Source organism: Arachis hypogaea, chromosome 18 (genome assembly GCF_003086295.3).
Source record: "Arachis hypogaea cultivar Tifrunner chromosome 18, arahy.Tifrunner.gnm2.J5K5, whole genome shotgun sequence".
NCBI lineage: Eukaryota > Viridiplantae > Streptophyta > Magnoliopsida > Fabales > Fabaceae > Arachis > Arachis hypogaea.
Window position 1 is genome coordinate 85,874,242 of NC_092053.1, and position 18,397 is coordinate 85,892,638.

At 39.7% G+C, this 18,397-nt stretch overlaps 1 non-coding gene across 1 annotated transcript; it reads right to left on the minus strand.

Annotated features, from left to right (window-relative positions):
* Positions 1 to 1,894: 1,894 nt before the first annotated feature.
* On the minus strand, positions 1,895 to 1,998 carry LOC112774619 (small nucleolar RNA R71). Its single transcript, XR_003189096.1, has one exon. It is a non-coding gene; the product is annotated as a small nucleolar RNA R71 (small nucleolar RNA).
* Between the last annotated feature and the right edge of the window lie 16,399 nt (positions 1,999 to 18,397).

The following is an 18,397-nucleotide window of genomic DNA, read 5'->3' on the forward strand; positions in this document are numbered from 1 at the left end:
AAAAGGAAAGCAAGGAGAGGCCTCAAAGCCCAAGAAGCACAACTGAAGCTCAATATAGAAAGTGTATAAATAGGATAGAAGTTAAGTTAGAGGTGACTTTTACTTTCACTTTTAGCTAGTTTTCCTTTTTTTGTAATTGAATTCAGAGCTATGATTCACTAAACCCCCTTTCATTGGGTTAGGGAGCTCTATTGTAATTCAATGAATCAATAATAGTTTATCTTCTTCTTCAATCTTTTCTCTTGAATTTTGTTAGAAAGCTTCTCGATCTAATTCCATTGAGTAGTTGTCTTGGGAAAGAAATTACCCATACTTGGAATCCTTCGGAACCTTGGGAAAGGAATGGAGGATTCATGCTAGAGAAGCTTTCTCACAGTGAATTGGATTGGGGTTTGGATGGATATTGTGACATGTAATCCTACCAAATTGTGGTTCATGAAACTGTGTGGTATAATCAGTGATCAAGCATCATCTCTTCTTATGAACATTTAAACCAAGGGATTGGGAATTTGTTTGTTTTTAGAGAGAATTGGTGAGCCAAGGGATTGGGATCCAATCATATAAGATTGCCAAGCAAAATTCAATGAACGCATTGCTTGAGGAAGAGATAAACGTGTTTTGATTCGGAGATCTCAATATCTCCTATAACCCAATGAATTCCCCATTTCTGATTTCCATCTTCTCTTTACATTCTGCAACTCAATTCATGCAATCACCCCCATTCCCTTTTAATTTCAGCAATTTAGTTTCTGCTCTTTAATTCATTGCAATTTAAGATTCCGCCATTTCAATTTCTTGTCATTTACTTTTCCCACCAATTTTACATTCCGCAATTCTCATCTCAATCTTGATTCCGCTCAACTAGAACACACTTCTAATCCGAATTGCTCACTCAACCAATCCTTGTGGGATTCGACCTCACTCTATTGTGAGTTTTTACTTGACGATAACCGGTGCACTTGCCGGAAGGAATTTTGCCGATCGTGCAATTTCCTAAATCGTAGCATAACTAGTTTATGTGCATCAAGTTTATGGCGCCGTTGCCGGGGATTGGTTTTCGATTGACAATTCTCAAATTGGAAGCTAACTAGATTGAGCAATTTTCTCTTGCTTTGTTAATTCTGTTCAAGATACTTGTTGAATTTTAATTTCTGCACTCGGTTACATGCTTTCCTTCTTTATGCCTTTAAATTCATGCAACTAACTCACTGACTCACTAACTGTTTGAATTAATTCCTCAATTGATCTAACCATACTCTTCCATTAACCAAGAGTATTTCACTTGTTTGTGTTTGAGCTGTGTTCTTGTATGACAGGTAGGAGAGGAGAGACATCAACTCCTCCATATACCGAACCAGAGAGGACCCTTCATAGACTTAGAAGGGAAGCAAGAGGGAAGAGAGTAGTGGGAGAAGAGGAATCTGAAGGAGAATCTGAGGACAATTTTGAGGAAGCTTTAGATCTCAACATGGATAGAGAAGTTCACAACCATGAGAGAGCTGATGGAAACAATGCCATTCCTGAGAGGAGGGTTCTTAGTTCATACATAAACCCAACCTCTGGGAATTGTGGTAGTAGCATCCAGAAACCACCCATTCAGGCCAACAATTTTGAGCTCAAGCCACAGCTAATATCACTTGTGGAGAATCATTGTTCCTTTGGAGGAAGTGCTAATGAAGACCCAAACCAACATCTCACAAAATTCCTGAGAATTTGTGACACTGTGAAGTCCAATGGAGTCCAGGAAGATGCCTATAAACTGCTTTTGTTCCCATTTTCACTTAGGGACAAAGCAGCTAAGTGGCTGGAATCATTCCCAAGGGGGAGTCTAACAACATGGGATGAGGTGGAAAGCAAGTTTCTGGCACGTTTCTACCCTCCACAAAAGGTCAATAGGCTTCGATCTGAGGTTCAGACTTTTAGACAACAAGATGGTGAAACTCTCTACGAGGCATGGGAGAGATTCAAGGACTTGACAAGGAAATGCCCACCAAACATGTTTCATGATTGGGTGCAATTGCACATCTTCTATGATGGGCTCTCTTATGAATCAAGGAAGGCTGTAGACCATTCATCAGGAGGTTCATTGAACAGGAAAAAGACTGTGGAAGAAGCCATCGAAGTGATCGAGACAGTGGCTGAGAATGAGTACTACTATGCATCAAAGAGGCACAACACTAAGGGAGTCATGGAGCTGAACCATGTTGATACAATTCTAGCCCAAAACAAGGTGTTTGCCAAGCAACTAGCAGAGCTTACTAGGCAATTAGAAACAAAGCAAGTGGCTGCAATACACACACAAGATCAAGAGGAAGTAAGCATTGAAGGAGGTGATTGGGATGAGGCCAACTATGTGGGAAACCAACAAAGGCAATCATATGATCCACATTCCAACACTTACAACCCAGGCTGGAGAAACCACCCAAACTTTGGGTGGGGAAACCAACAAACCCAACCACAAAACCACAAACCTTACAACCACAACCAACATAACAATTCCACATACCAAAACTCCAACCAAAGATCATCCCAAGCCACACAAAACACTTACCCCCAACCATCATATCATGGCCAAAATAATCAACATACCCAACCTAATCCGAACCAACAATTTCAAGATCAATTAAACCGGATAGAAGGAATGATGGCAACCATGAGTCAAGACATAATTGAATTGAAGAGCTTCAGGGATGATGTGAGAACTACCTTAAGAAACCATGGTGAAAAACTCAAGAGGATGGAATCTCAAGTAGGAGAGCTATCTCAACAGGCACCCAAATCAACTGCAGTGTTCCCTAGTGACACAGAAAAGAATCCTAAAGGGAACAAAAGAGAGTAAGATGGGAAGAATGCAAGGCCATCACCATATTGAAGGAAGTCTCAGAAGAAGAAGGAATCAGGCCCTCAGAGCAGGAACCAGAAATCTTGAAGGAAGGTGTGGAAGAAGTTAAGCAGGAAGGTGGAACTGAGCAAGCCAAGGAACTGCAAAAAGGCATGATGGAAATATACCAACCAAAAGCACCATTTCCTGAGAGGTTAGGAGGAGGTGAAAAAAGGAAAACCTATTCAAGGTTTCTAGAGACATTTAACTCTCTTCATGTCATTATTCCCTTTCTTGAGATTCTTCATCAAATGCCCACACACATCAAGTATTTAAAGGAATTGTTAAGCAAGAAAAGAGTTTTGAAGGGAGGACAAACGGTAACAATGAACAAAGAATGCAGTGCTCTCATCAAGAAGGACACACTCTCTAAGAAAACGGACCCAGGAAGTTTTCATATCCCTTGCATCATAGGGGAAACAAAAATTGACAGAGGACTCTGTGATCTAGGAGCTAGCATAAATGTGATGCCTCTAACTCTTATGAAGAGGCTACAACTGAATGAGGTGAGATCCACTGATGTAATCATACAACTGGCTGACAAAACTCAGAAGCAAGCTGAAGGGGTAGTTGAAAATGTGCTGGTGAAAGTGGGGGATTATTATTTCCCCACAGACTTTGTCATTGTGGACATGGAGGAAAGCTACTTACACCCTATAATTCTGGGCAGACCATTTCTAGCCACTACTAGAGCACTCATAGATGTAGAACAATGAGAGCTAATTCTGAGAATACATGATGAACAGCTCATTTTCAAAGTTTTCAAAACTGCATCTGAGCCTGAACCAGAACCTGAAAAGCTTAAGGATGATAGTAGCCATCTGTGTCTGGAGGAAAGTAATCCAGCAGCTGAAACTCTAAAACAATTCTTGGAAGGCAAACAAGAGCTGCAAGAGTTAAAGCCACAAGAATCAGTGGAAACAGATCAGAAGGATCCTCCTGACATAAGGGTCAATGAAGAAATCCTCAAGAGAAAGGGAAGAGTGATAGGGAGATTGCCAAGAGGGTGGAGAAACAAGAAAATTCCCACTGAAGGTTTTTCTCCGGGAGATAAAGTGATATCAAGTCATTATCTGGAAATTCCACCTGACCTCAAAACCATTCCTTCCCAGCTCCCTCAAGTGTTCACAATCAGGAAAGTTCTTTCTATGGAACATTTAGAGGTCATGAATGAATCAAGTGGGGACGTCTTCATAGTAAGAGGAGAAGACGTCAAGCACTACAATCCACCCTAACAAGGGACAACCGTCAAGCTAGTGACGTTAAAGAAGTGCTTCATGGGAGGCAACCCATGTTTTAATATCCTTATATTTTTTTGTTTTGTTGTGCATCTAATAAAGCATGGTTTCTTATGCATGAACTTGAATCCTCAGGACAACTTCTTAAAGAGTGCACTGACATTTTGCATATAAAATAAGTTTGGTGTGCCTGAAAGCACCCCAAATTTTATTCAAAATGCATTCAATTTTTAGTGCACAACCAAAGATTAAGTTTGGTGTTCCTCTTTGAACACGGTTTATGAAAAGCAAGAAGTTCCTCTGGATTTCAAAATTCATGACAAGTATACCATTCGCATGTTTTAATACTTTGGTTTCAATTACTTAGGGTAGTAACTTTGTTTAGAATCAAAGAGCCAAGGTGACTATGATTTATTAGAATTATGCACACTCATTAAGGACAACCAATATGGATTTCATGTCATTAGGAGACTTTACCAAACACTAAGTTTGGTGTCCAAATAATAAGTGTGCATACATGTAGAAGTCACGGCTATAAGCTCATAAAGACAATCATTGATTTACATGTGCAAGTACTATTCATAATTCACATGGACCGAAAAATGATAGCAAACTTGTTTGTTGTGCAGGTACAAAAGAAAAGACAAAAATGGAGGAAAAAGACAAAGGAAGGGACGTGCTTGGTCAAAGAGAAAATTCACAAGTCTTTGAAACTAACACATGGGAAAAGGAAGTTCTGCAAGAAAAGAAAGCTACATGTACAACCTAATGCACCCAGAATACTTCCAAGAAAATGAAAGGCAAATCGTCCTTCTCCATAATTCATATATTTACCATCAAGCCACCCTTCACAAACCACCCTAGCCGTCCATTTTTCACTTATGGGCACTATAAAGAACCACTTGGGGAACGAGTCCCACACCACCAATTCTCCTTCATACACATTTTCCTTCATCATAGCATAACTATCTCTTGCCGAAAACAACCTTACCACACTTCCAACAACACTTCTTGCTTCACCTTGTCAACTTTAGCTTGTCACTTACCAAAACTAAAGAACCAATGGCAGCTTCATCTAGCCACAAAAGAAGAAAAGACAAGCAGCCAATGGAGGAAAACAGGGAATTCGATGCATGGAGATACAGATCAGTTTTCCATGAGATTCAAGCCAAATGGATGAGACCTAAAACGGTGCTAGCTGAGGTTCCTTTTGACCTTGAAAAGGATGAATTCCCAGGTGTTTGGGAAAAGATCAAAAAGAGGAAGTGGGAGCTCCTGACTAAGCCAATCACTAAAATCAACATCAACTTGGTGAAAGAGTTTTATGCAAATGCAGTAAGGGAGGATCCAACCAAGAAACCCACATACAAAAGCTATGTGAGAGGGGTGGAAGTTGACTTCAGTCCCAAAGCAATCATGAAAACTCTTGGCCTGAAAAACATACATTTCAGCCAAGCAAGTTATGAAGAAAGGATGATAGGAGAACCTGACTATGCAACTATTGCTGAAGACCTTTGTGCCATCAGAGCTGAATGGGTGAGAAAAACAAGAGGGGCTCCAAGAGTCTTGAGAAGGGGAGACCTAACACCTGAAGCTAAAGGGTGGTATGCAATAGTTAGGAGATCCATCCTACCCACTGCAAACTCTTCAGAAATAGTCCCTAAAAGAGCCATCTTGCTACATTGCATTATGGTTGGAGGGGAGATCAAAGTTCATAAACTCATTGCTGAACAGATACAAGAGTTTAGTGAGAAAAGTGACCCTGAATCCTGGCTCCACTTCCCTAGCACTATCATTAGACTATGCATCGATGCCCAAGTACCACTTGAGGATGAAAGACCTAATTGGTTATATCCTGGATTGGCCATAACTGCGCACAGAATGACTCTTGGCCCAACCCCTCCAAGACATACAAGAAGAAGAAATGAAGAAGGGCAACAAGTGGAACCCGAGCAAGAAGCAGAACAAGAAGGACAAGAAGGAGAAGACAGAGAAGAAGAGCAAGAAGAGCAAGCAATTCCAGAAAGAAGACAAAGAATTCCCAGAGACCCCATGGATATGAGCAGAATGCAGGAAATCATGGAAGGAATGTCTCAACAATACATGAGGTCTCAGGAGAGACAAGAGGACTTTCACCTAAAAATGATGGATATACAAAGGAACTTTGAATCAAGATTCTTCGATCTGCAAAGAGAACAAAATTTACACTTACAGGAATCCTTCAGCCACATATGCCAACACCAAGATGCCAATGTTTTGGCAATCAAGGAAGCCACTACTTTACAGAATGCAAGATACTCAGTCCAAGCTGATTACAACATCAGTTTGCAAATCAAGCTTAACTACATAGGGGAACATCTACACAAGATGGACCCAGCATTCCCAGCTTTTGATGAGTATTTCAAAGGGAGGAAAGAAGGAGAAATAAACAAGGCAATGATCCTTGAAAAAGGAGTGGAAGAAACGATGAAAAAGGTTGGATTCTGGAAAAAGCTCATGAGAAAAGACAAAGGAAGCACAAGTGGTCAAAAAGAGGCAGGAAGCAAGAAGAAGCAGGATCCTAAGAATTAAGAAGAACCAAGCAATAAATAAGAGGTGGTCTCGTTCCTTAATAATCAAATGATAATTGGTGAATTGTCTTTATGAGCTTTCTTTCATTATGAGTCATTTAAGTTTTAATGTGAAGTCTTTAGTATGTGTGTTTGTTAATTGCTTTGAATAAAGTGAATGCCTGGATGTTTGGATATAACTTCACCTTCTTAAACAAGTGCGTGCCATGCTTGTTCTGTTTCCAAAAATAAAAGAAAAGTTTGAACAAAAGTAACTTGGCTAAATTAGTGACAAATCAAGTAGAATTAAGTGGTGGTATGCATGCTTGATTGTTGAGTCAGATCACTGGAATTAGAGTGTAGAATTATCATTTTTTTTTATGTAGAAAGTGAAAATTGTCTATGGATCTTGATGAATAAATGTCTTTGGCCATGAAAAAGAAAGAAAAAGAAGAAGAAAAAGCCAAAGGGCAACCAAAAAGCAAAAAAATTGAGAAAATAAGCTAGGTACCAATGGTTTGAACTTCTGAGACAAATGCCTGTGGTGTTTATGTATTAAGGATATGCTTGGATGAATAGGTTCTGAGGAGTGTTTCAACACTTGGTAACTTGGGTTAACTAACCCGGGATTATCAACCAAAAGTCCATTATCAAGAGCAACCTAAATACAAAACATTTAGTCACACAAAGAGGTGCTGGGCACCAATGTCTCAAGAAGAAATGTGAACTAAAATGCCTAAAGTGGATATGTGTAGTGCACTGATAAGAAAAAGAAAATGCCAAAGGCTTGTGCAACACATGACACTAAGCAAACAAGGAGCAAAGGAGCTCTAAGAAAAAGAAAAGAAAACAAAGAAGAGAAAAGTGCCAAAGACATAAGAATAACAAGAGGCCATAGCAATGTTTGATGGATGCAATGAAAAAGTGATAATCCTACCTGATAAGTATGAAAAAGTGATGCTGCAACTTTCTGCATAAAACCCTTCTGATGAACTTCAAATGCTTGCTAATATAGCCAATGTAATTGCTTTCTGTTTCATACTTTCTTCTCAAATAACTCAGGACTTGCTTAGGGACAAGCAAGTATTAAGTTTGGTGTTGTGATGCCAAGGCATCATAGGCTAGTTTCACTAGCATTTTTCTGTTAGTTTTAGTTGTTTTATGCATTTTCTTGAGCTTAAAGTAACCAAAAATGGTTAAATGAAGAACAAAGCAATGAACCATCCAAATAATATGATTTTGATGCAAATTCCATGAGTTTTAGTTATATTACTTAAATGCTATGAATGGAAGATTTCTCATGAAATTTTGCAAGACTTTGATGCAATTGTTTGGATGATTTCAGGGAAGAAGAGGCTAAGCAAGGAAGCAACAAAATCAATAAAGGAAGCTTGAATATCACATGTGGAGTTTAAGTTCCAGTTTAAGCCTAAACTGGAGCTTAAACGCCAAAATCATGAAGGATAAGAAATGCTGGAATTGAAGTTTAACCTCCAGTTTGACCTTAAACTGGAGGTTAAACGCCAGAATGAAAAGCCTCACTAAAGAAGCATTCCACGTTTAACCTCCAGTTTGACCTCAAACTGGAGGTTAAACGCCAGAATGATAATGCCACTCAGGAAGGAGTTCCACGTTTAACCTCCAGTTTGTCCTCAAACTGGAGGTTAAACGCCAGAAGTAGGAAGAGTACCAGGGAGCCATTCCACGTTTAAGCTCCAGTTTGACCTCAAACTGGAGCTTAAACGTGTTCGACAGCTTTGCTCCTCCAGGGTTGCTCTCTCCATTTCCACGTTTAACCTCCAGTTTGACCTCAAACTGGAGGTTAAACGTGTTCGACACCTCCAGGGCTACCATTCTAAGCTTCCACGTTTAACCTCCAGTTTGACCTCAAACTGGAGGTTAAACGTGTTCGACCTCCAGTATGCCTCCACCCTTTTCCACGTTTAACCTCCAGTTTAACCTTAAACTGGAGGTTAAACGTGTTCGACCTCCAGGGCTGCCCTTCCTATTTCCACGTTTAAGCTTCAGTTTAACCTTAAACTGAAGCTTAAACGTGTTCGACTACATGACTCTCCAGGGCTACCTTCTTCCATTTCCACGTTTAAGCTTCAGTTTAACCTTAAACTGAAGCTTAAACGTGCTTCTACAAAAGGCCTCACTGGAAGTATCTGGCGTTTAAGCTGCAGTTTAAGCTTAAACTGCAACTTAAACGCCACTCTTGGAAAAAGGTTTCTGGGCCAATAATCTTGCGGTTTAAGTTACTCTTTGAGCACAAACAATAACTTAAACTTACTCTAGTATGAAACCCAATTGAATATCATGGTTTGTGGGATTGGGCCTGAAGGATTGATGAGTTTGAAATCTCAATTTATTGAGTCATGTGTCATTATTTGATTATCACTAAGTTGGCTCAATGAATGTTACAGAATTTGGATCAACAGCCTCATCAAGATTATGGATCATAAACCCAAGGCAAAAGGAAAGCAAGGAGAGGCCTCAAAGCCCAAGAAGCACAACTGAAGCTCAATATAGAAAGTGTATAAATAGGATAGAAGTTAAGTTAGAGGTGACTTTTACTTTCACTTTTAGCTAGTTTTCCGTTTTTTTTGTAATTGAATTCAGAGCTATGATGCACTAAACCCCCTTTCATTGGGTTAGGGAGCTCTATTGTAATTCAATGAATCAATAATAGTTTATCTTCTTCTTCAATCTTTTCTCTTGAATTTTGTTAGAAAGCTTCTCGATCTAATTCCATTGAGTAGTTGTCTTGGGAAAGAAATTACCCATACTTGGAATCCTTCGGAACCTTGGGAAAGGAATGGAGGATTCATGCTAGAGAAGCTTTCTCACAGTGAATTGGATTGGGGTTTGGATGGATATTGTGACATGTAATCCTACCAAATTGTGGTTCATGAAACTGTGTGGTATAATCAGTGATCAAGCATCATCTCTTCTTATGAACATTTAAACCAAGGGATTGGGAATTTGTTTGTTTTTAGAGAGAATTGGTGAGCCAAGGGATTGGGATCCAATCATATAAGATTGCCAAGCAAAATTCAATGAACGCATTGCTTGAGGAAGAGATAAACGTGTTTTGATTCGGAGATCTCAATATCTCCTATAACCCAATGAATTCCCCATTTCTGATTTCCATCTTCTCTTTACATTCTGCAACTCAATTCATGCAATCACCCCCATTCCCTTTTAATTTCAGCAATTTAGTTTCTGCTCTTTAATTCATTGCAATTTAAGATTCCGCCATTTCAATTTCTTGTCATTTACTTTTCCCACCAATTTTACATTCCGCAATTCTCATCTCAATCTTGATTCCGCTCAACTAGAACACACTTCTAATCCGAATTGCTCACTCAACCAATCCTTGTGGGATTCGACCTCACTCTATTGTGAGTTTTTACTTGACGATAACCGGTGCACTTGCCGGAAGGAATTTTGCCGATCGTGCAATTTCCTAAATCGTAGCATAACTAGTTTATGTGCATCACTTCTACTGCAAAGGTGCATTTTACGGGATTGAGTCGCATGTCATGCTTCCTTATAGTGTCGAACACTTGGGCCAGGTCGGACAATAGTGTCTCTTCACTTTGTGTCTTTATTTACATGTCGTCCACGTAGACCTTTATGATTTTTCCGATATGATCTGAAAAGACCTTATTTATTAGCCTTTGATAAGTAGCTCCCGCATTCTTTAGACCGAAAGGCATCACAATGTAGCAGTAATTTGCTTTTGGTGTTAAAAACGAGGTCTTTTCTTGATCTGGTGGATACATGGGGATTTGGTTGTATCCGGAGTATGCGTCCATAAACGAGAGGTATCTATATCCGGATGAAGCATCTACCAGAGCGTCGATACTTGGGAGTGGGTAAGGATCTTTTGGGCAGGCTTTGTTGAGATCGGTGTAGTCGGTGCACATTCGCCATTTCCCATTTGATTTATTCACCAAGACGACGTTAGCTAGCCATAGTGGGTACTTGACTTCTCTTATGAATCCTGCCTCCAGTAGTGCTTGTACCTGTTCTTCCACAGCTTGGGATCGTTCTGGTCGAAGTTTTCTTCGTTTCTGCTGTACCGGCCGAGATCCTGGATAAACCACCAACTTGTGACACATTAGCTTGGAGTCTATGCCTGGCATGTCTACAGCTTTCCATGCGAAGAGATCGACATTGTCTCGTAAGAACTGTACTAGTAATTCCTTTGCATTTCCTTTCAGGATCGTGCCAATATTAGTTGTTTTGTCCGAGGTGTCTCCAATCTAAACTTTCTCTACTTCACCTTCGGGCTGTGGACGGAGTTCTTCTCGTCTCTGAACTCTACCAAGCTCAATTGTATGGAACTCTTTTCCTCTGCCTCTGAGGTTTAGGCTTTCGTTATAATAGCGGCGTGCCATCTTTTGATCTGCTTTTATTGTAGCTATCCCTTCTGTAGTTGGGAATTTCATGCATAGATGTGGAGTCGAGACTATTGCACAGAGTTGATTTAATGTTGTTTGTCCTATTAAGGCATTGTAGACTGAACTCACGTCGACCACGATGTAGTCTATCTTGAGTGTTCTGGATTGGTTCCCTTTTCCGAAGGTTGTATGTAGTGACACGTATCCCAGTGGTTGTACTGGGGTATCGCCCCATCCGAACAGGCTGTTCGGGTATGCTCTAAGCTCCTTTTCTTCTAAGCCAAGCTTGTCGAAGGCAATTTTGAATAAGATGTCGGCGGAGCTCCCTTGGTCTATTAATGTGCGGTGGAGATTTGCGTTTGCCAGTATGATGGTGATGACCATGGGGTCGTCGTGTCCTGAGATGACACCGGATGCGTCTTCTTTGGTGAATGTGATTGCAGGGATGTCGGGTGCTTCCTCCTTCCCTTCGACATGATATACTTCTTTGAGATATCTTTTGTGGGATGATTTGGAGATTCCTCCTCCTGCAAATCCTCCGTGTATCATATGGACATGTCTTTCTGGCGTACGAGGTGATCGCTCAGCTCGTCCGACATCTTCGTCCCTTCGTATTTTTCTTTGTTCATCATCTCGGGTGGCTAGATACCGATTTAGTTTTCCTTCTCTCACTAATTTTTCTATGATGTTTTTTAGGTCGAAGCATTCGTTGGTGGAATGTCCTCGGAACCGATGATATTCACAGTATTCATTCCGATTTCCTCCTCCTCTTTTGCCTTTGAGTGGTCGAGCTGGGGGTATCTTTTCTGTGTTACAGACTTCTTTGTAAATATCCACAAGGGACACCCGAAGAGGGGTTTAATTATGATACGGTTTTATTTTTTCTCCCGTTCGATCTTCCTTCTTCTTGGATGCTTTATCTTTATCTCGGTAGGTGAAACCGGATTTTGAGATTTCTCCAAGTCGGAAATTTTCTTCCATGTTGATGTACTTCTCTGCCCGTTCTTGCACCTCATCCAGAGATGTGGGGTATTTATAATAGAATCAGAGTATGAGTTATACTTGGGTGCTCCAGTGTATTTATAATGGTGTGGAGTGACCTTTCTGATAAGATAAGTAAGTTATCTTATCTTATCTTATCTTCTTTTGAGTGAAGTCAGCTTATCTTCAAGGGAACCGCCTTTATCTCTATAGGCTTGGATTGTCTTTGGATTTGGGCCCTTTATTGGGCTTTCCTGTCGATTTGGCCGACCTCTTTTAGAAGAGGTCGGGTAGCCTGACCTGAAGAGGTCGGTCGCTTTGTCGCCGATCGTCCCAAGTCGGATAGCTCGACCTAGGGTATGAACAAAAACCTTTTGGTCAAAGTGGATAAGTTTATATTCCCTGCAGACTTTGTGATTCTGGACCTAGATGAGGAAGGAGGTAATTTCATCATACTGGAAAGACCATTTTTGGCTACAGCAAGGGCTATTATAGATGTAGAACAAGGGGAATTGACCTTGAGGGCACATGATGAAAGCATTACTTTAAATGTCTTTCCAGAAACACAGGACTCTGATAAAAAGAAAGACTGCATAGAGATCAACAAAGGAGACTTACAATGGAAGGAAAAAACCAACAAGACACTCATTAATTCCCTTCCAAAGTAAAAAATAAGCAACAAAGCAGGACAGAAGGAAAATGAGAATGCACCGAATAATGAGAAGAATCAAGAAGGTGAGATGTTAGCCACTGAGAAGAAAGATTCCAAAACACAGCTCACTATCAAATGAGAAAAATTATCAAGAAAATGGAAGAAAGGCAAGAAAAAGGGTCCAAGAGGGTAGAAAAACAAAAAGATCCCAACTGAAGGATTTTCAAAGGGAGACAAAGTGCAGTTAATTTACCAACAGTTAGGGACAAATCAACAAGCTGAGGACTACTACATTATCAACAGGATACTCTCACTGGAGCATGCAGAGATTGAACATCAAAGCACTGGAAGGAAGCTTAGTGTGAGAGGAGACAAGCTGAGACATCACAGTCATCAACCACCCTAATGAGGGTCCAATGTCAAGCTAGTGACAATAAAAGAGCGCTTGTTGGGAGGCAACCCAACCTGAGATCATTTTCTTTTCATAGCTAATTTAATAAAAAGGTTGAGTGGTTTATCTATATTGCAAGGAGCTAAGTTTGGTGTCGCACACCAAAATAGTTCAAGGAAGAATGAAGGATTCTAGGTTTGGTGTCCCACAAAAAAAATCTCATCTTAAAATACATTCTCACCTTCTGCATAATGCTAGCCCCAAGCAATCAAATAAAGCATTTAACCAATCTGCCATTTTCTAGTCTTTAGTTCTATTACCCTTAGCCAAGACAAAAGGATTTCACATATGGTTAACTTGATACATAAGAAACATTGGCAAGGAACTAAGTTTGGTGTTCACACACCAAAGTAAGTTCATAATGCCCACAAATAAGTCATGTTAGCAAACCATTTGCTTAAGGGCTTAAGAAACAAGCAACTTGTGAGGATTATGCAGGAAAACATTCAATCTGTGGAGGGAGCTTGCATCATTGTCCAAAGGAAATGCAACCAGGAGAAATAATGATGACAGGAGGAAAAATTGAGGGACATTCCCCACAGGTTGTATTGACACTTAATCCTTGTTGCTTTGAAGTATTTCAATTTGGAAAGCTCTAAAGGTCTTGTTGAAGTAGTCAATTAAATGCAAGTGAAAATGTTTGCTGAGAAATACTTGGATCTGCATAATTTTGGTCATCCATCATTAGCTTTAATTTTGTGTTGTTCCTTTCTGCAATGAATAAAAGAAAAAGGTTTGATTTAGAAAAGTAATTGTCCAATGTTGTAAAAATTAGAATGAAAGTCAGTGGTGGTCTTTTTTTTGATTTAATTGTTAGCTCATATAACAAAAAAGCTGCATAATAACATGATCCTTTAAAGTGTGAGTTAGTTTGCTGCTATAATCTAATGAAAATTTCCTTGAGAATGAATCAAAACAAAAAGAAAAGAAAGAGAAAGGCCAAAAATTGGAAAAAGAACAAACAATAAGGCTAGACACCAATAGCTTGGACCCTAGGACATATGCCTATGGTGTTTTTGTACTAGGATATGCTTGGACAAGTAGGTTCTGAGGAGTATTTTGAAACTTAGCCACTTAGATCAACTGATTTGGGATTGCCAACCAAAAGTGCACCATCAAAAGCAACCTAGCTACAAAACATTTAGTGATCCAAAGAGATGCTGGGCATCAATGTTCCTAGGAAGAAATTGTGAGCCATGTGTCTGTGGTGAAGAAATGTTGAGCAAAATTAAGCCAAAAGGCTGCTGCAACATTTGCCACCAAGCCTTCAATGAGTAATAAGCTCTCTAAGCGAAATAAGAAAGGAAAAGTTAGCAAGGGATCAAGCAAAAGTAAAGCATTGTAGCAGCAACCTTAGTAAACCTTTGAAGAAACATTTCTTATATAGCAGCAAGTAATAAATGAGCTACCATTGATCTGCATAAAACCCCATGAACCAAGTTCAATTATCTGCTAAATAAGGACATGCATACTTCTCTGTTTCATTGCATTTTCTCTTATGTTTAGTGCTTGCTTGGGGACAAGCAAGGTTTAAGTTTGGTGTTGTGATGACAAGTCATCTTATACTAGCTTTTCAAGCATTTTTCACTTGTTTTATTAGGTTTTATGCACTTTCTTGCATTATAAGTAAGTGATTTGGAATGAAATTGCATGGTTTTGTTCAATCAATCAACCACCCTTTATTTGACCCTAATTCATGAGGTTTAGGCTAAAATTTATTGGTTTTTGATTGATTTATAAACCTTGTGAATTGGGTGATACTTTGATTTGTTGTTTTGATTACTTGTAGGTGAAGAAAAGAAAGAAACAAGAAAGCGTGGCCTATGAAGTGTAGCTAAAGGAGAATAAAAGCGTGGCGCATCAAGAAACCAAAGATCAGCGATCTCCAAGTGAGAACAACGCTCTCTATTAGAGCGCTACTCAACGCCAAGAAAGCAAGGGAAGGAAGTTGTGCTCTCTCCCTTAACCGAGCGCTACAAATGACCAAGGAAACAAAGCAAAGAAATATAGCGCTCGGTTAACATTGTTCACTTTATCGGGGCTTGGTACAAGAAAACACAAGGGTAAATGTTTGCTAGTGGAGGCTGGTGCACAAATTGTGAATCACACCTTTCACAATTTGTACCACTAACCAGCAAGTGCACTGGGTCGTCCAAGTAATACCTTATGTGAGTAAGGGTCGAATCCCACGGAGATTATTGGTTTGAAGCAAGCTATGGTTATCTTATTATTCTTAGTCAGGATGCCAACAACAGTGTTTTTCAACTTCAATTGCAAAGAGTCAAAGGGCATAAATATAAATACTTATTGTGCAATGATGGAGAATATGTTGGGGTTTTGGAGATGGTTTGTCTTCATTATTTCAGTTTTTCTCTTGTACTCCTCTTCACACACGCAAGGCTCCTTCCATGGCAAGCTATATGTAAGGTGTCACCGTTGTCAATGGCTACTTCCCGTCCTCTCAGTAAAAATGGTCCAAATGCTCTGTCACAGCATGGCTAATCATCTGTTGGTTCTCGATCATGTCGGAATAGAATCCCTTGATTCTTTTGCGTCTATCACTACGCCCAACAATCGCGATTTTGAAGCTCGTCACAGCCATTCAATCCTTGAATCCTATTCGAAATACCACAGACAAGGTTTAGACTTTCCGGATTCTCATGAATGCCGCCATCAATTATAGCTTATACCACGAAGATTCTGATTAAGAAATCTAAGAGATACTCATTCAATCTGATGTAGAATGGAGGTGGTTGTCAGGCACACGTTCATGGATTGAGGAAGGTGATGAGTGTCTTGGATCATCACCTTCTTCATAGTGAAGCGCGAATGAATATCTTAGATAGGAACAAGCGTATTTGAATGGAAAACAGAGATAATTGCATTAATTCATCAAGACGCTGCAGAGCTCCTCACCCCCAACAATGGAGTTTAGAGACTCATGCCGTCAAAGAGTACAAAGTTCAGATCTAAAAATGTCATGAGGTACAAAATAAATCTCTAAAAGTTGTTTAAATACTAAACTAGTAACCTAGGTTTACAGAAAATGAGTAAACTATGATAAATAGTGCAGAAATCCATTTCTGGGGCCCACTTGGTGTGTGCTGGGGATGAGACTTAAGCTTCTCATGTGCCTGGGCTGTTTTGGGCGTTCAACGCCAGGTTGTAACCTGTTTCTGGCGTTGAACTCCAACTTGTAACTTGTTTCTGGCGCTGGACGCCAGACTGCAACATGAAACTGGCGTTGAACGCCAGTTTACGTCGTCTATCCTTGATAAAAGTATGGACTATTATATATTGCTGGAAAGCCCTGGATGTCTACTTTTCAACGCAATTGAGAGCGCGCCATTTGGAGTTCTGTAGCTCCCGAAAATCCACATTGAGTGGAGGGAGGTCAGAATCCAACAGCATCAGCAGTCCTTTTTCAGCCTGAATCAAATTTTTGCTCAGCTCTCTCAATTTCAGCCAGAAAATACCTGAAATCATAGAAAAACACACAAACTCATAGTAAAGTCCAGAAATGTGATTTTTAATTAAAAACTAATAAAAATATACTAAAAACCAACTAAATCATACTAAAAACTAAGTAAAAACAATGCCAAAAAGCGTATAAATTATCCGCTCATCACAACACCAAACTTAAATTGTTGCTTGTCCCCAAGCAACTAAAAATAAAGTAGGATAAAAAGAAGAGAATATACAATGAATTCCAAAAACATCTATGAAGATCAGTCTTAATTAGATGAGCGGGGCTATTAGCTTTTTGCTTCTGAACAGTTTTGGCATCTCACTTTATCCTTTGAAGTTCAGAATGATTGGTATCTATAGGAACTCAGAATTCAGATAGTGTTGTTGATTCTCCTAGTTCATTATGTTGATTCTTGAACACAGCTACTTTATGAGTCTTGGCCGTGGCCCTAAGCACTCTGTTTTCTAGTATTACCACCGGATACATACATGCCACAGACAAATAACTGGGTGAACCTTTTCAGATTGTGACTCAGCTTTGCTAAAGTCCCCAATTAGAGGTGTCCAGGGTTATTAAGCACACTCTATTTTTTTTTCTTTGGACCTCGACTTTAACCGCTCAGTCTCAAGTTTTCACTTGACACCTTCATGCCACAAGCACATGGTTAGGGACAGCTTGGTTTAGCCACTAAGGCCAGGATTTTATTCCTTTAGGCCCTCCTATCCACTGATGCTCAAAGCCTTGGATCCTTTTTATTACCCTTGCCTTTTGGTTTTAAGGGCTATTGGCTTTTTGCTCTTGCCTTTTGGTTTAAAGAGCTTTTGGCTTTTTCTGCTTGCTTTTTCTTTTTCTTGCTCTCCTTTTTTTTTTTTGCAAGCTTTGTTCTTCACTGCTTTTTCTTGCTTCAAGAATCACTTTTATGATTTTTCAGATTATCAAATAACATTTCTCCTTTTTCATCATTCTTTCAAGAGCCAACAATTTTAACATTCATAAGCAACAAATTCAAAAGACATATGCACTGTTCAAGCATTCATTCAGAAAACGAAAAGTATTGCCACCACATCAAAATAATTAAACTATTTTAAAATTCGAAATTCATGTACTTCTTTTTCTTTTTCAGAAAACAATTTTCATTTAAGAAAGGTGATGGATTCATAGGACATTCATATCTTTAAGACATAGACACTTAGATACTAGTGATCATATAGTAAAGACACAAACATAATTAAACATGAAGCATAGTAAACGAAAAATAGGAAAATAAGAACAAGGAGATTAAGGAATGGGTCCACCTTAATGAGGGTGGCGTCTTCCTCTTCTTGAAGAACCAATGGTGCTCTTGAGCTCCTCTATGTCTCTTCCTTGCCTTTGTTGCTCTTTGATCTGCAGTCAATTGCTCTACCACTGAATTATGGAAAAACAAAAGCAATGCTTTTACCACCCCAAACTTAAAAGGTTTGCTCGTCCTCGAGCAAAAGAAGAAAGAAGTGGAGAAGATGGAGGAGATGGAAGCGTGTGAATGGGTGGGTTTGGGAGGGAAATGGTTTGAATTTGAATGGTGAGGTAGGTGGGGATCCTGTGGGGTCAAGGATTTAGCATCCCTGCTCCAATTAGGCGTACAAAATGCCCTTACTGTGAAATCCTGGTGTTTAACGCCAGACTGCTGCTTGTTTCTGGCGTTAAACGCCCAAATGTAGCCTGTTTCTGGCGTTTAATGCCAGACTGATGCTTGTTTCTGGCGTTAAACGCCAGCTTGGTGCTTGT